The following is a 21,938-nucleotide window of genomic DNA, read 5'->3' as shown; positions in this document are numbered from 1 at the left end:
AATAGAGAGATAGATGATTGCTAGATAATAAAGTAGGTAAGCATCCAGAATATACATATATATTATATGCCATGGCTTTGCATACATTTTTTATTACCCTCCTATGACTCTACAAATTAGGCTTGCAAATGGCTTTTACAAGGAGACCGAAATAGGGAACTTAAGTACTGTGGTAAAGATTCTACAGCCAGTAAATTGTGGGGTCTACATTTGGACCCCAGTTGCTCTGGTGCCAAATCCTGTGTGCTTTTAGGTTTGAGGACCTGGTGCCTGCACCCCAACAGCCCTTTGATGGTTGTGTCCACCTGCCCTCCTCCCACCTCCGCCTTGTTTTTATCACCCCTCTTCTGGTGATGCTCTTGTGGAATTCTAGAATGTCAGAATTGGACATTGAGGAACAGAGAAGGAAAGTGACTTGCCTGAGGTCACATGGCACGTCCATGACAGACCAGCGTTCAAGCCTCAACCCTCGAGCCCAACCTGAGGATATTTGGTGGGTGGGGACAGCTCTGTTCCCCCATCTTCCTTTCCCTGGGCTCCAGGACCAGGGCTTGGCTGGACAGAGTGCTCTCCCCATTGCTCACGTGAAGTCTCTAGAAGTAGTTTCTCCCCCAACCTTAATTCATCCTTTCCTGGCCAGCCCGCTCGTTAGCAGCAGAGGGTGTCCGGGGAGGATCAGCAGAAACACAGCCCCGAGAAATGCTGAGTGGGCTCCTCCTGACCATCGGGTGGAAAGGGTTTCTCTCAGCAGGGTGAGGCAGCACGCAGAATGACGCTACCACTCAGGAAGCCGAACATCCAGTAGGCCATGAGGTTGTGGTTGTGGTCCAGCCTCCAGGCACACAGCTTGGAGCAGCCCCAAGGAAGTGCCAGTGAGTTTCTTGGATGTGCATTCAGAGTTGGGCACCGAATGGCCTCATTACAACAGACGACAGCTTACATGAGCAAATGCTTTACCGCTTATCTCTAGTAGACACATCTTAGTTGGTTTTCACAGTTCTATGGGGTCAAATTTTTTGACAGACAAGGCAATAGTGGTTCAAAGAGGTGATACTCCCTTGCTCAAGAAATTCTCAGTTAGTAGATGGTGGGGCTGGAGTCCCTGTGTGGTGCACATGGTTAACATACTTGGCTGCTAACCTAAAGGTTAGAGGTTCAAGCCTACCCAGGGGCACCTCAGAAGAAAGGTCTGGCAATGTAACCTATTCCTGAAAATTCAGCCATTGGAAACCCTATCGAGCACAGTTCTCCTCATGCATGTGGGGTCTCCATGAGCCAGAACTGACTCTACTGCTACTGGTTTTTATTGGTAAGATGATGAAGCCATGTCGTCATGACTACTTTTCCTTGCGTGACTTCCTAAGCACTGTACTGAGTGCTGAACAAATATCATTGCATTTAATTTTCACAAAGACACTGTATGATCAATATCATTTGCCTCATTTTGCAGATGAGAAAAATGAGTGAGGTTCTTGCCTAGCTTCACAGTCAGCGAATGATGGAGCCCCACACTTTTTTTACTATAGTGCATAAAGGATTGATACAGTTTCCTTCTTCTGGGCACTTCTGATCTGACAAAGGAAGGGCATGATAACTGGAAATGCCAGAATCCATCCCTGAGATGATTGAGGACTTCAAGCAAGATGGACCCATTTCATCCTGATTTGTGTTGACTTTGCCATCGTCACTGTAACAAAACCTGGTATTTACTGGTCGCTCATTTGTTGCCAGGTACCATGCCAAGAGGAAGACCCTCAACAAGGTGGATTGACACAGTGGTTGCAACAATGGGCTCAAACATAACAGTGATTGCAAGGATGGTGCAGGACTGGGCAGTGTTTCATTCTGTTGTACATAGGGTCACTGTGAGTTGGAACCAACTCAATGGCACCTAAAAACAGCGATGTGCCAGGAGTGTAACACACTTTTCCTCATTTGCTCCTCACACTATTCCTATGAAGTGGTTGTTGTTAGCTGCTGTCAAGTCAGCCTATGTTCCCTGATGACCTCATTCACAACAAAATGAGACACCGCCCTGTCCTGCGTCTTCCTTCTGATCAGTTGTAGCCCATAGGCTTTTTACTGGCTGATTTTCAAAAGTAGATCACCAGGCCTTTGTTTCTACTCTGTCTTAGTCTGGAAGCTCCACTGAAGCCTGTTTAGCATCACCTAAGCCTCATATAAGCCTCCACTGACAGACAGGTGGTGGCTGTGCATGAGTTGCATTGGCCAGGAATCGAACCTGGGTCTCCTGTGTGGAAGGCAAGAATTCTACCACTGAACTACCACTGCCCTTTCCTATGAAGTAGGTACTAGTATTCCTATCTAACCAAGGCAGAGAGGCTTAGCTAACCCACCCAAGCTCACACAGCTAGGCAATGGCAAAAAAGGCAATGACAGAGGGGTTTAAATCCAGGCCCAGCTGTCCCCACAGCTTATGCTGTGACCCACCATGCATCATCTTCAGCAACTTCTTGCGCATTTGATTCCTGCCAAGTTCTTGTCTGGGAGCTGCCCTATTCTTCAGGTACAAGGACACATGTGGAAAAGCAGACAGCCAGGGGCCATTGTCCTTCCCCCTATGTCCCCTCCCCAAATGCTGCTTACTGCTTCAGATCTAACAGGGCCAACCAAGCCCCTAAACAACAGATCAAGAAGCCCCTGCCGACACTGACTGCCATGAGTGTGCATCAGCCACACTGAAGTGACAAACACACGCCACCATCCTCTCCTCTTTAGTCCACCTGGCAGAATTTGCTCTGTGGTAGCGTGTTGGAGGAGGCTGGTGCTGCAGGGAAGCATGCCCTGGGTGGAGCCCCCATGAAATTACAGATCTGCCAACTAGGGCGAATTCTCCAGTCAGGTTCACCATCAGGTGGAGGTAACTCGGTGTTTGCTGGTTGTACCAGCTGGACGGGGCTGGTGGAGAATCTTCATTTTGCACACTCCTGAGTTTACAATGACGTATAATTGGTCTGACTCCTTCTGTGTTTCTCCTGCAAGTAATGAATTGTTATTGAACAAGCCGTAGCACAGTGGTTCAGTGTTAGGCTGCTAACTGAAAGGTTGGCGCTTCGAACCTACCAGTGGATCTGCAGGAGAAAAGACCTAGCGAGCTGCTCCCATAAAGATTACAGCCTAAGAAACCCAATGGGGCAGCTCTACTCTGTTACATAGGGTCACTATAAGTCAGAATCGACTGGACAGCACACAACAACGACAAGCTCTTCTCGGCTCCTGCAGGAGATAAGTGGCAATTATTATCATCATTTTCAACAGTCTGGTTGTACTAAAGGGCCCTGGGAGGGGCAGGGCAGGGATGTCAATCTTTATCTCTACTGACTTGATTTCTTACACCCAACACAGGAGGTTGGCGTTAATTATCCCCATTTCACATGTGAGCAAACAGGTTCTGAGAGAGGAAAGACAAGGTCTAGGAGCACCCCACTGGTCAGAGGCAGAGCTGGCCCTCAAAGAGGGATTTCTGTCTGATTCCAAAACCAACGCTCTTTCCTCCAAGACTTAGTCCTTGGGACCCAGAGGCCAAGGACAATTAAAGACAGAGAAAGTTTCTACATCCCTAGAGACTTGGATAAGGAGAGACAGAAAGAAGGAGAAACAGAGGCCTTGCATGGGCTGGGAGCTCAGCTAGATCAGCCAGGACAGAAACCCTGCTTACCAAGAACAGAAGGGATAGCAATGTGGCATAATAGTGGCCTTGGGGAAACACAGGAGGTTTTCAATGACTATCTGCTGAGTGTGAGCCACCCACAGGATCTAGCTTTCTGGAAGCTGAATATATTCTTGGGGGCCCTCAAGAGAAGTGTGATGTCAGATGGGGAAAAGTGGGGTCTGACTGTTCTCTGCTGATTGTACCTCCTCCTCCATAGAGAAGAGGGCACAAGACAAACTGGCATATGATCAGAGGGGAGTAGCCAGGATGCAAACTAGAAACTGCGTCACGAGGAAATGGTCGGAAGGAAGGGAAGCATTAATTCTGGACAGGTGAAAAATTCGAGGTGGGTTGAGACAGCTGCCTCACAGTTTGGGAAGCACCGACATGTGTAAAAGAAAGAAACAGACGTGATCCAGGTGACTCCAGAAGTAGCAGGCTGTCAGACCACAGCCCAACATGAGCAGGGATTCTGAACCACTCAGAGTTGCCCAAAGCTGGGACTGGCTGCCTTGGCAGGTAGTGAGCTGCCTGTCACTGGAGGTGTGTGAGCAGATGGTCATGTTATGGAGGGGTTGATGAGCTCAGTGACTTTCACGGCCCCTCTCAACCCAGAGTTCCTATGGCGTGTAAGTGGAGATGGCAGAGGAAGAACTAGAAAGAGACAGCAGACATCTTGGTGACTCAGCAAGAGAAGCATCTGAGCTGGAGGGCAGGCTGGATCCAGGGGCTGGTGCCAGGACAGACTGCCAGACCTCAGGATGGCTGGTTGCTGAGCTGGGCTGTGTGCCTGCCTCACTAGCTGGTATTGTGTGTTTACTCGTGAAACCTCATACCTGGGTTCATTTCTCTGTCATCATTGGTACTGGACAACTCCCTCCATAGCAATCACTAAGTAAATTGAGTACTTGCTATAGACCAGGCACTGTGCAATTTACAGCAACCTGTGAGGTAAGCTGTACCCTCCACCCCATTTTACAGAGAGGCTAAGTAGTTTGCCCAAAGTCACACAGCTTGTAAGTGATGGAGCTGGGGTTTGGACGCTGGTGATCCAATACCAGCACCCAGTACTTCTGCCTCTCTTTGCTTTATCCTTCCCATGAAGCAGCACCGTAGAGCTGGTCCCTTCCCCACATGGTCATCTCCACTGATGACAGAGGCTGACAACTTTCCCAAGCATTGGCTGGGCAGCTGGATCTGTTGCATTTCCTGAGGCAGGGACCAAAGCCAGGGCCTGCCCAGGTGTGATCCCTACCTGTCAGCAGGTAAGCCCTTACTCTGGGGAGACGAGCACAGAGGCAGCCTGTTAAAGCTCAGCTCACGGTGACCTAATTTCCAGTAATCACTGCCATCACCGAGCCAGGGCTTAACTAACACCGTTGCCACGTGTCTTCTGAAAAAGATTTTCAGAGTTGAGTTGTATTTGGGGAGAGGAAACACGCCCTACTGTGAGTGTTGATGCCACAATGTCCCCCTGGCAGCCCTGCCAGGGTTCAGACCTGCCTAAGCCTCCCAGTTTCTAGCTTGCCTGAGGTTTGCAAGGCCTGGATTTCCACCATCAGAGGTACTTTTCTTTTGGTTCAGCATTGTTGTTGTTGTCATGTGCCATTGAGTCAATTCTACCTTGTGCCATGTAATCCCACCTTACCCACTCCTTTATTGCAAACCTTTGGTAGAATTTGCTATGTGTCAGACGCTGATCCAAGCTCCTTATGAGCCACGACTTGTTTAATCCTTATAACAACCTTCTAAGGCAGAGACTGTGAATGGCCCATTTTACTGAAATAGTGTATTCTGGGAAACTGAGGTATAGAGCGGTTAAGTAACTTGCCCAAAGTCACACAGCTAGTAAGTGGCAGAACCAAGATCTGAACCCAGCAGTCTGACTCCAGAGTCTGTGCTTACAATCACTGCATTCTGCTGCCTCTTCAGCTCCTCTTTTAATGGTAGGTGTTCCTGGGAGGAGTGATATGTATCATTGTTACTGGATTTATCAGGGATTTTTCCTGACTAATAGAGACTTGAACATCAGAAGTGTAATGGGTATCTTGGAAATGAGAGTCAGAAAACCAGGAACAAGGATATAGAAACAAAGGAGCAGAAGGAGCTCAAATATTCACTTTGGCCAAGGACTGGTCCTCTTTGAGGACCATAGGGAAAGTGAGGCAGCTCTTCAGTGTGGGGTGGAGGGGAAGGGCTGAGGTTTGGGAAAGGGCCTGACACAGGCTGAGTGTGTTAGGTGAACTCCAAACACTCCGGGTGGTAGGCGAGCTTGAGCCAGGCCTGGGGGACCTCAGAGAGAGCTACTGACGCCAGAGGTCCTAGGGGCTGAGGGGAGATAGTAGAAACAAAAGGAAGGGGTGACACTTTCCAGAGTCATGGAGACACACCCAGGGAGCCAGACAGCCCAAAGAACTAGACTGAAGCCTTCATGACCAAGTCTTCCATTGCCGTGAATGGTGCCTGAAATGGACAGTGTTACCCGGACTGGCCCCTCTGTTTGGGTATCAGGTCTTAAATAAAAAGTCATAGTCTTTATACCACAGGCTGGGGTACATGGATAAGTATGCTCAGTGTGCTCTAGAACAGTTCTCAGTAATTGAACTCCTTGCAGTGATAGAAACTCCCACAGCCCCACTGTCCAAAAAGGAAGTCACTTGCCACTGTGACTTGAGCACTTGCAATGTGGCTAGAGGGACTAAAGAACTGAATTTTTAATTTTATCTAATCTTAATTTGAATTTAAATAGCCACATGTAGCTACTGTTTTGGACAGTGGAGATACAGAGCATTCATTTCATTCACCATCCAGCAAATGTTTATTGAGGACCTACTATGTGTTAAGTGTTGTTCTAGGTGCTAGGGAAACAGTGAGAAAAACATGTCAAAAACAAAAACCCGGTTCCTCATGGAGCTGACTTTCTAGTGGGGAAGGGAGAATAGACAATTAACAGTAAGCATAACAAATAAGTAAATGGTACCATCTGCCAGGCAATAAATGCACAATGGGGAATATGGAGGAGAGGACAGAAATGGAGGGGAAACCTAGAATGTTAAATGGCGTGGTCAGAGATAGTCCCCTGAGAAGGTGACACTTGAGCAAGACTTGAAGGAGGCAAAGGAGGGAGTCATGTGGACATCTGGAGGAAGAGCATCTAGGCAGAAGGAACAGCCAGTGCAAGAGCCCTGAGGCAGGACATAATCGGCAGGTTTGAAGGACAGAGGGCAGCCAGGTGACTGGTACAGAGTCAGCAGCAGAGGGTGGGAGGTGTGTAGGGGAGGAGACCGGAGAGGCGAGGGGGCAGATTACGTGGGGCCTGCAGTCCACGGGAGGACTTTTGCTCTGCTGGGAGGTGCTGAGGGGTTACAGCTGAGGAAGAGCAGGATCTGACCGGGGTTTTAACAGGGTCGCTCTCGCTGCTTGCAGAGAAGAGGCTGAGGGAGGGGAACAAGGGAAGGGGCCCATAGGTCAGTTCAGAATTTTGACCCCCAACCCTGCCTACTGTTCCGAGAACTGTCGGAATGAATGTCTGGGTGCTCGTGAGGATTGAAGCAGTTGGAGTGCTCTGTCTCAGAGAACTTCATGGTGTTGACAGGAACGTGGCTCCATTTGCCTGTTGACAGGGCAAAGGAGCTGCATTAAGGCAGGCGTGCCTCAGGGCACCTGGAGGAACCCTGTGGTCTCAGGACGGCACAGGTAACAGGGCAGGGACAGAGCCCCTGGCCACTGCTCCGTCGATTAGGAGATTTTGATCCTTGGAGCCCTCACTGAGTCACAGCAGCTCTTTGACAGTCTCATTTGAATAGCAGCCATGCACCTTCCCAGTGCTCAGGGTCCTGTGTTTAGGGACAGCCAGCATTTGGTAACAGACACCTAAAGAGAGGACTCTAGAACTTGTACCGATAAGCCTGGTGTTTCTCCGATCTAGCCTAGGGAGACCAGGGACAGCAAACATGAGACACAGATTCTTCTAGCCCATCATACTCTGTCCCACTGTGATTGAACACAGCCTCAGAATCCTTCTGAACACTCACCTGTGGCCATCCAGTCGATTCCAACTCATAACGACTCTATAGGACAGAATAGAACTGCCCTACAGAGTTTCCAAGGAGCGGCTGGTAGATTTGAACTGCCAGCCTTTTGATTAGCAGCTAAGCTCGTAACCACTGCACCACCAGGGCTCCTTCCCGACACTGGCACCCAGCAAATCCATCAGAGTTGGAACACGGAGTGAAAGTACTTGTAAGTTCTCCCGAACCTGGCTTCTGGCCAGGTGACCTCATTTCCTACCACCTTGGTGTCCTCATTTCCTACCACCTTGGTGACCTCATTTCCTACCATTTCCCGTTTCCATCTCTGCTCAGGCCCCATTGGCCTCCTCTCTGTTCCTGCCTCAATGCTTTTGCACTGGCAGCCACCTTTGCCTGGCGACCCCACCCACAGACGTCCATATGGCTTCCTCTCTTCCTTCAGAGCATCCGTGAGTGTGCATCCTGAAGTAGCAACCATCCTCGTCACCCCTAATTTGTAATCCCATCTCCACCCCTAATTAGCTCTGTGATCACAGGGCAGTTCGGTTAACCACTGTCTCTAAAATGATGGGTATAATTATGCCACGTACTTCCCAGGGTTAGCATGAGCATAAATTGAGGTAATGTGATAGTTCTGTGTTCAATTTATCACCTTTGTGCACAAACACCCTCTCTTTGAGACCTTAGGCAAGCCACTTAAACTCCCTAGGCCTCAGTTTCGTTCTCTGTAAAATGGAGGTGATAATAGTACCTCTCTCCTGCTTTGGTGGGAAGATGAAATTAGTTAATACATATAAACTTCTCAGAACAGTGTTTGGGACATAGTAAGTGCTCAATAAAGGTTAACCATCATTGTAAAGTAACATATAATATACATTTTTAATTGCTGTCAAATAGCTGGCCTGACTAAGACTTTCTTCCTTCTAAAATCTGATTCTGTTAAATTCAGTTCAAGATAATAGAGTTTAGGGAAGGAGTCCCTGGCTAGCGCAAAAAAGTTAAGTGACTACTAACCAAAAGGTTGGCAGTTCTAATCCACCCAGAGGCATCTCGGAAGACAGGCCTGGTGTCTGCTTCTGAAAGGTCATAGCTTTGATAACTTCAAGGTGCAGTTCTGCTCTGCATGCATGGGGTCACTATGAATCAGAATTGACTCAACAACAGCTAACAACAACAATGAAAGTATAGTGAAGATCATACTTAGTGGCCTGGCTGACCTGGCTTACAACATTGGCTCAACCCCTTACCAGCTGTGTGAACTTGGGCAGGTGACCTACCTTCCTGAGCCTTAGTTTCTTCATCCCTAATGTGGGGATAATTGTTCCTACCTCATAGAGGCAATGTGCAGATTAAAAGAGACCCTGCATATCAAAAGTTTAGCATGTAATAGATACTCAATAAATGGCATGCAGGATAGAACCAACCCCGTGTATGTCCTCTGCCCTGCTCCCTGCAAACCCCTTGCAGTTTGTGCAGGGAAGGAAGCAGGCCCCTTTGGGGCTTGCAGGAAGAGGGAGAGGCTGGGGAGCCAGGGCAGCTTACCTCAGTTTAATGAGGCCCTTTCACATGGTCTGAGATTTCACGGGCGGCTGGAGAGGTTGGCAGGCCAGTAGTTCTGGGAAGAGCCAGTAATGAAGGCACGGAGCCAGTAACGAGGGTGCTGAGCCAGGGACATGAAGTGTGGGAAGATTGACATGGTCTCTCCAAATTAGTTCTGGGAGTCACCAGGAAGCCATGGGACACCTATGAAGTGGTGGTGCTGGGGGAAGGCAGAGGCTGGGAAGACGTGTAGATAAAAGAGGTGGCGTTTGGGGACAACTCCAGGAAAGTGAGGACTTTGCGTCTTGTGCAGACACCAGCCCCGATTTCTTCCTCTTACACACATACGCACATGCAGACACGCCTTCAGTCACCCTCACACACTTACCCTCTCTTTCGCACACACACCTACACATGACAGACCCTGCAGGCTCACTTCATCTTATCTGCAGGAGGCTGTATTAGGTAGCGGAGGTGTACTGCTGCTGCCCATGGTTGCAAGAATGTAGAGGCTCAAACACAAGAGAAGTTCATTTCTCAACCCTAGAACAGTGCAGGGCAGATATGCCTGGTTAGTCAGTAGGTCTTCTTCATGTGGAGACTCAGGCACCTGGGTTCCACCACTCCTAAGGCCTGTTGTCATCTGCATGGTCAAGGCCAGGTCACCACAGAAGGGAACAGGAGTGTGGGGGGAGGCACACCTGCAATTTTGAAGACCTGGCACAGAGGTGGCACACACTACTTCCACTAGAATCCATCTACCAGAACTAACCCCGTGGACACCCCTGACTGCATGGGATATGGGGAATGTAGTCTAGACATGAGCCCAGAAAAGGAGGAGAGTGGAGTTTGGTCCAGATGGAGTAATTACCTGCTTCTCGAAGACTCTTAGAATCCCTCCCATTCCCTGATGCCCAAAATGCCTTTGTTGTTGTTGTTGCCGTCCAGTCAGTTCTGACTCCTGGAGACCCCGTGTACGCAAAATAGAACTGCTCCATAGGGTTTTCAAGGCTGTGACCTTTCGGAAGCAGACCTCTAGGTCCGTCTTCTAAGGAGCCTATGCCCGAGTTCTAACCGCCGACATCTCTGCTAGTAGCCAAGCGCTTCATCATTTATGCCACCCAGGGACTCCTTCAAAATGCCTTTAATGCTGCAAACGTTCTGATGCATTAGGAAAAAAACAGGCTTAGCCTGCAAGTGTCTCTGGGAGAGGTCACACAGGGAGTCACCCCAGAGGTGTCAGAGGACATGAGGAAAAAGCCTCTGGGGGGCCCAGGGAGCTAAGCGGAAGATGTGCAGCAGTAGCTAGTGCTGCCTGGAACAAGAATTAACAAAACAGCAAACCAGCAACCATCGAGTCCATTCCAACTCATGGTGACCCCATATGTGCAGAGTAGAACTGTGTTCCATAAAGTTTTCAAAGGCTGATTTTTCAGAAGTAGATCTCCAAGCCTTTCTTTCGAGGTACCTCTGGGTGAGTTCAAATAACCAACCTTTTGGTTAGAGCCCAGCACTTAGCCTGGTGCACCAGCCAGGAACTCCTAAGAACCCCTTACATACCATGTGTACTTAAACACCTACACTCTGGCTCCCATACTCACAAAAACCAAAAAAAAAAAAAAAAAAACCCATTGCCATCAAGTCAATTCTGAGTCATAGCGACCCTATAGGACAGAGTAGAACTTCCCCACTGAGTTTCCAAGGGGCACCTGGTGGATTGAAACTGCCAACCTTGTGGTTAGCAGACATAGCTTTCGACCACTACACCACCAGGGTCTCCTGTATACTCACAAATACCCACATACTCAGTTCCCAAATGATACTTCTGAGATGCACACCATAATCCACACACTTTGTTTCACACAGACACACACACACACACATTCACCCAACTCCCACACTCACACACCCCAAGCACATATCTATGTTTGCGTATCCACGAAGGGTCTTCAGTAGTCCGTGAGGTGAGCTTCAAGGATTCAGGATATGGCAAGGTGCCTCTCTGGAACGGCCTCCTCACACCAGCCACAGTGTCAGAGAGCTCGCCTTTAGCCATCCGTTGCATTTAAATAAGAAACCCTTACATTTGTATAGGCCTTAACATTTAACGAAGCACTCTTTCATTTACTTCTCAATCACAGGGTAAATATTTACTCACTGTTGCCTCTCTCTGCCAGATATCATGATTGACAGTGGAGATACAAAGATGGATAACACACAGCCCCTGTCCTCCAGGGAGATACGTGCAGGAACAAGCAATCCCACAGTGTGGGGAGGGCTGTGGTGGAAAAAAGAGCAGGACCAGTTCTGTGTGGGGTCAGAGGTAATATGTGAGGCAGGGCTTCAAGGCTATGGTCACGGGGTGGAGGATGAGGGAGGAGGTTTCAAGGAAAAAGGAATGTTATAGGCAAAGAGGTCAAGGTGGCTTGACAGAGGGGTGATGAGTGATTCAGGGAGGTGGCAAAGTGCTCTCTACAACTGGGGTTCCACTAAGTAAAGCCAAGATGTGACATGAAGTAATGATTTTTTTCCCCAAAGTACAAGGAGAAAATGATGTTAGGTAGAATATTCTTGTCAATGTATAGGTCATCTCCTGGCATCAGTTGGGATTCAGTTTTAAAAAAAAGGAAAAACACTCTTGGTCTTGCGAAAGAGGAAATTCAACTTTTTACAGGTGTACAACATATTGACAGCAATTACAGTAATCCCTGTGCAATCCCTACACTTTATCAGTGTGATATTTCCATTGCTGTTAACTTCTCCTTCCCTCTCCTTCCTGCCCCAGTAACCACTAATAAGCTTTGTTCTCTATACATTTGCCTTTTCTTGTCTTTTTATGTAAGTGAGATCATATAATGTTTTTCCCTTTGTGACTGACTTTTTTCACTCAGCATAATGTCTTCCAGCTCCATCCGTATCGTAGGTATGTATCAAGACACCATTTCTCCTACTGGCTGACTAGTATTCCATTGTATGTATGTATCACATTTTGTTTATCCATTCATCTGTTGATGGTTGATGGACGTTTAGGTTATTTCCACCTTTTGGCTGTTGTGACTGGTGCTGCAACAAACATTGGTACACAAGTTTCTGAGTCTCTGCTTCCAAGTCTTTTGGGTATATACCTAGAAGTGGAATTGTTGGATCGTATGGCAGTTCTGTTTTCCACAACGGCTTACCATTTTGCATTCCCACCAGCGAAGTGTAAGGGTTTCAATTTCCCTACATTCTTGCCAACATTAGTTATTTTTTTTTTTTTTCTTTTTTAATCTTAGCTAGTCTAGTGGGAGTGAAATGGTATCTCATTGTGATTTTGATTCACATTTCTCTGATAGCTAATGATGTTAAGCATCTTCTTATGTGTTTGGTGGTCATTTGGAGCCCTGGTGGCACAACGGTTAAGAACCCAGCTGCTAACCAAAAGGCTGGCAGCTCAAATCCACCAGCCACTGCTTGGAAACCCTGTGGGGCAGTTCTAACCTGTCTATAAGGTCTCTCTGAGTCAAAATTGACTTGATGACAATGGGTTTGGTGGCCAATTGAATATTCTCTTAGGTGAAATGTCTCTTCAAGTCCTTTACCCATTTTATGATTGGGTCATTCTTTTTGTTTTTAAGTTGTCCAAGTTTTATATATATTTTGGTTATTAGATTCTTGTTGGATATGTGATTTCTGAGATATTCTCCCAGTCGGTAGCTTGTCTTTCACTTTTTTTGGTAAAGTCTGATAATAAAAGTTTTTAATTTTTATGAGGTCTTATTATTTTGTCCTTTGCTGTTTGTGCTTTTGCTATTATATTTGATAATCCATTATTAAAAAGTTAAGCTTGACAGCATTGCCTCTGTTTTTTCTTCTAAGAATTTTATTGTTTTAGTCCTTGATTAATTTAAATTTGTTTTTATGTATGGCATGAGGAATGGATCCTGTTTCATTTGTCTGCATGTGGAAATCCAATTTTTCCAGCACTGTTTTATTGAAGAGACTTTTCTTTCCCCATCAAATGCACTTAGCACCCTTGTCAAAATCGGTTGACTATGGATGTGTGGGTTTGTTTCTGAACTCTCCATTCTACTCCATTGGTCTATGTGTCTATTGTTATAACAGTGTCAGACTTTTTTGATATAGCTGTATAGTATATTTTAAAATTAGGAAAGGTGAGTCCTCCTACTTTGTTATTCTCTTTCAAAATTGCTTCACTTATTGGGGGCCAGCTGGCAAAACTTGTGTAATAAATATATTTACAACAACGACAAAAAAAGTGTGTTGCTGAGACGGCTTATGTACAACCAAAAATCTCATGGGATTTGGTTCTTTGATTTGGAGGTTTAGGGTTGTGGTTTCATGGGACACCCCAGTTAGTTGACCAATATCATGCTTAGTGCTTCTGTTCTACATCCTATTTCATTGCTAGTGCCTAGGGTCTTAAAAGCTTGCAAGCAGCCATCCAAGGTACAATAGGTCTCTATTTACCAGGAACAAGAGAGAAAGAAGGAAAATCAGGGAAAAAAGGAGGATATGGAGCATGTGGCTAATTGTCTTCATGAACAACTGCCTCCTTTGCCATGAGACCAGAAGAATTGGATGTTACCCAGCTACCATTGCTGAATATTTTGATCAAAGATTCTGTAGATGAATCCTGACAAAAGAGGGAAAATGCTGAACCAAATTTCAAATTCTCAAGGACTCCAGACTTCCTGGAGCCGTGAAGTTTGGATGAACCTCTGAAACTATTGCCCTGAGATAATCTTTAAACTTTAAGCCAAAAATACCCTCTGAAGTCTTCTTAAAACCAAACAATAAAAAGGATCATAATAGAATACTATCAAAAACTGTACACCAACAAATTTGAAAACCTGGAGGAAATGGACAAATTTCTAGAAACACACTACCTACCTAAACTAACACACACTGAGGTTGAAAATCTGAACAGGCTTGTAACAAAAGAAGAGACGGAAAAGGTAATAAAAAAACTCCCAACAACAACAACAAAAAGCCCTGATCCAGATGGCTTCACTGGATAATTCTACCAAACATTCAGAAAAGAGTTCGCACCAGTACTACTCAAACTATTTCAGAACATAGAAAAGGAAGGGATACTTCTGAATTCATTCTATGAAGCCAGCATAACCCTGATACCCAAATCAGACAAAGAAACCACAAAAAAATAAAATTACAAACCAATACCTCTCATAAATATAGATGCAAAAATTCTCAACAAAATTCTAGCCAATAGATTTCAGCATCATATCAAAAATAAGAGTAATAATACACCATGACCAAATGGGATTTATACCAGGTATACAAGGATGGTTCAACACTGGAAAATCAATCGATGTAATCACTCAATGCAGAAAAGCACTTGATAAAGTCTAACACTCATTGCTGATAAAAACTCTCAATAAAATACATATAGAATGCAAATTCCTCAACATAATAAAGGGAATCTGTACAAAACCAGCAGTCAACATCATTCGTAATGGAGAAAGGTTAAAAACATTCTCCTTGAGAACAGGAATAAGACAAAGATGCCCTTTATTACCACTTTTATTTAACACTGTCCTGGAAGTCCTATCTAGAGAAATAAGGCAAGAAAAAGAAATAAAGTGTGTCTAAATTGGTAAGGAAGAAGTAAAACTATCCCTATTTGTGAATGATATGATGTTATATAGAGAGTACCCAAAAGACACCACAAGAAAACTACTGGAACTAATAGAAAGATTCAGCAGAGTAGCACGATACAAGATAAACATACAAAAATCAGTTGGATCCTATACACCAATAAAGAAAACTACAAAAAGGAAATCAGGAAAGCAATACCATTTTTATTAGCCCCTAAAAAGTAAAATACTTAGGAATAAGTCTAACCAGGGATGTAAAAGACCTATACAAAGAAACTAAAAAACACTACTGCAAGAAACCAAAAGAGACCTACCTAAATGGAAAAACATACCAAGCTCATGGATAGGTAGACTCAACATTGTGAAAATGTCCATTCTAGCCAAAGCAATCTACAAATACAATGCAATCCCAATCCAAATACCAGCAGCATTCTTTAAGGAGCTGGAAAAACTAATCATTAACCTTATATGGAAAGGAAAGAGGCCCTAGATAAGTAAAGCACTGTTGAAGAAGAAGAATAAAGAGAACTTGCACTACCTGACCTCAGAACCTACTATACAGCTGTTGTTATTATTGTTAGGTGTCGTTGTGTCCGTTCCGACTCATAGCAACCCTGTGTACCACAGAACGAAACACTGCCTGGTCCTGTGCCATCCTTACAATTATTATGCTTAAGCCCATTGTTGCAACCACTGTGTTAATCCATCTCGTTGAGGGTCTTCCTCTTTTCCACCGACCCTGTACTTTACCAAGCATGATGTCCTTCTCTAGGGACTGATCCCTCATGACAACATGTCCAAAGTATGTAAGACACAGTCTCACCACCCTTGCTTCTAAGGAGCATTCCGGTTGTACTTCTTCCAAGACAAATTTGTTCATTCTTTTGGCAGTCCATGGTTTATTCAATATTCTTCACCGACACCACAATTCAAAGGCGTCAATTCTTCTTCGGTCTTCCTTATCCATTGTCCGGCTTTCATATGCATATGATGCAATTGAAAATACCATGGCTTGGGTCAGGCACACCTTAGTCTTCAAGGTGACATCTGTGCTTTTCAACACTTTAAAGAGGTCCTTTTTGCCCAATGCAATGCGTCTTTTGATTTCTTGGCTGCTGCTTCCATGGCTGTTGATTGTGGATCCAAGTAAAATGAAATCCTTGACAGGTTCAATCTTTTCTCCATTTATCATGATGTTGCTTATTGGTCCAGTTGTGAGGATTTTTGTTTTCTTTATATTGAGGTGTAATCCATACTGAAGGCTGTGGTCTTTGATCTTCATCAGTAAGTGCTTCAGGTCCTCTTCATTTTCAGCAAGCAAGGTTGTGTCATCTGCATAACGCAGGTTGTTAATGAGTCTTCCTCCAACCCTGATGCCCTGTTCCTCTTCAGATAGTCCAGCTTCTTGGATTATTTGCTCAGCATACAGATAGAATAGGTATGGTGAAAGGATACAACCCTGACACATACCTTTCCTGATTTTAAACCACTCAGTATCCACTTGTTCTGTCTGAAAAATGGCTCCTTGATCTATGTACAGTTTCCTCATGTGCACAATTAAGTGTTCTGAAATTCCCATTCTTTGCAATGTTATTCATAATTTGTTATGATCCACACAGTCAAATGCCTTTGCATAGTCAATGAAACATAGGTAAATATCTTTCTGGTGTTCTCTGCTTTCAGCCAGGATTCATTTGATATCAGCAATGATACCCCTGGTTCCACATCCTCTTCTGAATCTGGCCTGAATTTCTGGCAGTTCCTGTTGATATACTGCTGCAGCCACTTTTGAATGATCGTCAGCAAAATTTCACTTGAACGTGATATTAACGATATTGTTCGATAATTTCTATATTAGGTTGTACCACCTTTCTTGGAAACAGGCATAAATATGGATCTCTTCAAGTCAATTGGCCAGGTAAGCTATCTTCCAAATTTCTTGACATAAACCAGTGAGAGCTTCCAGCGCTGCATCTGTTTGTTGAAACATCTTGATTGATATTCCATCAATTCCTGGAGGCTTGTTTTTTGCCAGTGCCTTCAGTGCAGCTTGGACTTCTTCCTTCAGTACCATCGGTTCCTGATCATATTCTACCTCTTGAAATGACTGAATGTCGACTAATTCTTTTTGGTATAATGACTCTGTGTAGTTCTTCCATCTTCTTTTGATGCTTCCTGCATCGTTTAATATTTTTTTCCATAGAATCCTTCACTATTACAACTCAAGGTCTGAATTTTCCTTCAGTTCTTTCAGCTTGAGAAACACCGAGTGTGTTCTTCCCTTTTGATTTTCTATCTCCAGCTCTTTGCATATGTCATTATAATACTTTGTCTTCTCGAGCCACACTTTGAAATCTTCTGTTCAGTTTTTTCACTTCATCATTTCTTCTTTTTGCTTTAGTTGCTCAATGTTTGAGAGCTAGGGTAGTCAAAAAAGCCTGGTACTGGTACAACGACAGATACATTGACCAATGGGACAGAATTGAGAACCCAGATGTAAATCCATCCACAAATGATCACTTGATCTTCAACAAAGACCCAAAGTCCATTCAATGGAGAAAAACAGTCTTTTTAACAAACAGTGTCGTCAAAACTGGATGTCCATCTGCAAAAAAGTGAAACAGGACCCATATCTCACACCATACACAGAAATTAATTTAAAATGGATCAAAGATCTAAATATAAACCCCAAAACTATAAAGATCATAGAAGAAAAAATACAGTCAACGCTAGAGGCCCTAATACATAGCATAAACAGAATACAAACCATAACTAACAGCATACAAATACCAGAAGATAAGCTAGATAACTGGGATCTTCTAAAAATCAAACACTTATGTTCATCAAAAGAATTTACCAAAAGAGTAAAAAGAGAACCTACAGACTGGGAAAAAATTTTGTCTGTGACATATCTGACAAAGGTCTAATTTCTAAAATCTGTAGGAAAATCCAACACTTCTACAATAAAAAGACAAATAATCCAATTAAAAAATGGGCAAAGGAAATGAACAGATACTTCACCAAAGACAACACTGAAGTGGCTAACACACATGTGAGGAAATGCTTGCAATCACTAGGTATTAGAGAAATGCAAATGAAAACCACAATGAGATACCATTTCCGCGCCAATGCTACCGGCACAAATCAAAAAAACAAAATAACAAATGTTGGAGAGGTTGCAAGAAGCTTGGAACTCTTATGCACTGCTGATAGGAATGTAAAATGATACAGCCATTTTGGAAAATGATATGGCGCTTTCTTAAAAAGCTAGAAATAGAAATACCATATGATCCAGCAATCCCACTCCTAGGAATATATCCTAGAGAAATAAGAGCCATCACATGAGTGGACATATGCGCACCCATGTTCACTGCAGCATTATTCACAATAGTGAAAGGATGGAAACAACCTAGATGCCCATCAACATATGAATGGATAAACAAAATATGGTACACACACACAATGGAATACTACGCAATGATAAAGAACGATGATGATCTGCGAAACATCTCACAATGTGGATGAATCTGGAGGGCATTTTGCTGAGTAAAATAAGTCAATCACAAAAGGACAAATACTGTATGAGACCACTGTTATAAAAACTCATGAGAAGGTTTACACGCAGAAAGAAACAATCTGTGATGGTTAAGAGGGAGGGAAGGGATGGGGAGGGAAAAATATTAACTAGACAATAGATAAATGGCAACTTTGGTGAAGGATGAGACAGTACATAATACTGGGGAAGTCAGCACAACGTCACGAAAGCTTCACAGATACGTCCAGACTCCCTGACGGACTGAATTACTGGGCTGAGGGCTGGGGACCATGGCCTCAGGGGACATCTAGCTCAACTGGCATAAAGTTTATAAAGAAAATGTTCTACAACCTACTTTGGTGAGTAGCACCTGAGTTTTTAAAAGCTTGTGAGTGGCCATCTAAGATGCTCCACTGGTCCCACTCCATTTGGGGCAAGGGAGAATGAAGAAAACCAAAGACACAAGGGAAAGATTAGTCCAAATGACTAATGGGCCACAACTACCACAGTCTTCACCATACTAAGTCCAGCACAGCTAGATGGTACTCGGCTACCACCACTGATTGCTCTGACGGCGATCGCAATAGAGAGTCCCGGACAGAGCTGGAGAAAAATGCAGAACAAAATTCTAACTCAGGAAAAAAGACCAGACTTACTGGTCTTATAGAGACTGGAGAAACCCCAAGATTATGGCTCTTGGACACCTTTTAACTCAGTACTGAAGTCCACTTTAGTCAAAGATTAGACAAGCCCATAAGACAAAACAAGAGTTAATGGGCATAGCAGCCCAGGGGCAAAGAGGAGAAGGCAGGAGGGGACAGGAAAGCTGGCAATGGGGAACCCAAGGCCTACAAGGGGAGAGTGTTGATTCGTCGTGGGGTTGGCAACTGATGTCACAAAACAAGATGCATATTAATTGTTTAATGAGAAACTAATTTGCTTTGTAAACCTTCATCTAAAGCATAATAAAAAAAAAAAATTTGAAGAAGCCCAGAGTCCTTTTCATTAGGCCCTGGTCCCCTCCCCCCACAAAAAAAGTCTGCCTTGAGCATTGTGCTCTTTTAAGAACGATCTATATGGGATCAAATTGACAACAGCAACTGGAAAGATTAGATGGGAACCTTAGGAGGCAGTGAATTTATGTTAATGGGGGAGAAACAACTCAGAAAAGGAGGGTAAAAATGGTTGCACAACTTGAAGAATGTAATAAATGTCACTAAATTGTAAACGCAGAAACTGTTGAATTGGTGTATGTTTTGCCGTGTATATTCTCAACAATAAAAACAAAACAAAAAAAAAATTAAAAAAAGAGGGAATTCAGTGCTAAGATTAGGTTAGACAAGCGATGCAATTGCTGAGGGGTCAACTGGGGGTAAGGAGTCATCCACCCACCCACCCCAACTCCTTACCCAAGGCTGAAGGAATAAGGGTGACGAGAGCCCAAGATCCACGGCTATCTGGTAGGAGCTAGAACTCCAGAGGGGGTTGCCTTGTGGGTACTGGAATCAAATGGGAGACTCAGCTGCTGACAGGGGATACCACTTAAAGGAGAAAAAGAGGAAGAAATACCTAGCTTCTCCCTTCTTTCCCCCTGCCTATCTTCCTCCAGTGCCTACATTGGACAACTCTACCTGGAAGCCTGAGGGCAAGGGAGCCCGGGAAATGTAGTTTCCCACCTTGCAGAGCAGGGCCGCAGAAAGGAGGAAAACAGATCGGAGAGCAAATAACTGATGCATTCCTACAATTTCTTCTTAAACTCTGGTATCAGCTGTAGATTATTTGCTAATGTTAAGCTGAATGAACAAATGCCAAATGAATATTAACAGAAAAAAAAAAAAAAACCCAACTCAGAAGCAGCCATTAACACTTGTTTTTCCTGGGTAAGTGCTTGGGGTTGCAGTTCTAAATTGTGTTTTAGAGCTTGTGAGCTTAATTAAATTTAACGCGTTGGAGCAGCTTAACATAAAATAGCAATTCATGTTTTCTGCTAACAGAGTTATTACAAGTTTATGTGATGGAAAGAAATATATAAGGATTTCAGGGTATGTCTTTCATAAAGAGGGCTATGACTGATAGTTGCACCAGATAGTGGCTTTTGCCCCTCCAGATTCTCACTCTTCTCCTCCACCCAGCTCTGTGCTCTAGAAGGCTGACTAGTGTGCTGCCATGAGCTCTGACTTTTGGTTGGGTTCAGTCATGAGCAGGCAGGGAAGCTGATTTTTGCCCCTTGGAGACATTTAGCAATGTCTAGAGGGTCAGGGGCTACTACTGGAATCTAGTGAGTAGAGGTCAGGGATGCTACTAAACACCTTACAATGCACAGGACATCCCCAACCCCTACTCCTTGCAATCACAAAGAATTATCTAGGCTAAATGCCGATAGCATAGAGGTTGAGCAACACTGTTCCTGACCAGTGTTTCTCAAACTATTTGTAGTGAAGGACCAGTTTTATTTATTCTCAATCCACTTCAAGTTAATGCTTTTGTAAGAATACAGTAAAAATCAATTATCAGAAAAAATGGTCACATACTTGGATGTCACAGCCAATGGCACATTGTTTTAAAACTTGAATGCTTACTCTCCATTTCTGTGCTATCTGAGCATGGACCAAGAACAAATGGCTCATGGGCCAGTACTGAGCTGTGCACCATCCACTGAGTAGCACTGATCTAGATGATTCTCTCTGCTTTCTGCAACCCTTAACCTTCCTTGGTATTCTCAGGCCTAGGGTGCTACTCTCAGTTGCTATCAAATCAATTCTGAATCATGGTGACCCCACGTGTGTCAGAATAGAACTGTGCTCCATAGGGTTTTCAGTGGCTGATTTTTTTTGGAAGCAGATCACCAGGCTTTACTTCCGAGGTGCCTCTGGGTGGACTTCAACTGCCAAACTTTCAGCGAGCAGCCAGATGAGTTAACTGTTGGCACAACCCACGGACTTCTGGCTACTAGCCCAGAGTCATTGCGTTTTCCCTTGTGAGTCCCCTGTACCCTATCCGCCTCTTTGTAATCAGTACCTTTATAAATAAGCCTCCTTTAATTATCCCTCTGCGCATGTGCTTTCTGCTCCTAAAAGGCCTCTGGCAGATTCTGAGGTGTTTTTATACCTGAGCAAGTTTTTAAGAATGCGGGCAGATACAGAAGGTGGGTGGATGGGATGACAAGAATGTGGTGAGAATCCTGGCCCAGGGATCAACAAAGAAGGTATTTGAGAGCCCCATAAGGAACTTGGAGCCCTGGTGGCACAGTAGGTAAGTGTTCAGCTGCTAACCAAAAGGTCAGTAGTTTGAATTCACCAGCCGCTCCTTGGAAACCCTATGGGGCAGTTCTACCATGTCCTATAGGGTTGCCCTGAGTTGGAATAGACTTGCTGGCAATGGATTTGGTTTGGTTTTGGTGTTGAACTGTCTCTTGTAGGCTGTGGTTAGCCCTTAAAGAGTGTTTGAGTGGGCGAGGGGCGTGGCTAGGGCAGTGTTCTAGATGGAGCCCTCTGGAGACGGTGGTGCTGAGACAGGACGTTCAAGGTAGCAAGACCAAAGGC

The 21,938-nt window shown here is 44.6% G+C and overlaps 1 protein-coding gene and 1 non-coding gene across 2 annotated transcripts in view; one reads left to right on the top strand and one right to left on the bottom strand.

Moving 5' to 3' along the window:
* The window catches only part of LRFN2 (leucine rich repeat and fibronectin type III domain containing 2), a 52,073-nt gene that overhangs the window by 26,267 nt on the left and 3,868 nt on the right, over positions 1 to 21,938 (top strand). The gene's annotated exons all lie outside the window — the stretch shown is intronic.
* TRNAG-UCC (transfer RNA glycine (anticodon UCC)) lies at positions 2,222 to 2,292 on the bottom strand. The gene has a single exon. It is a non-coding gene; the product is annotated as a tRNA-Gly (tRNA).

Source organism: Loxodonta africana, chromosome 1, assembly GCF_030014295.1.
Source record: "Loxodonta africana isolate mLoxAfr1 chromosome 1, mLoxAfr1.hap2, whole genome shotgun sequence".
NCBI classification, from domain to species: Eukaryota; Metazoa; Chordata; class Mammalia; order Proboscidea; family Elephantidae; genus Loxodonta; species Loxodonta africana.
Note: the sequence above shows the minus strand (reverse complement) of the source record. Positions and strands in the feature narration are given on the sequence as shown.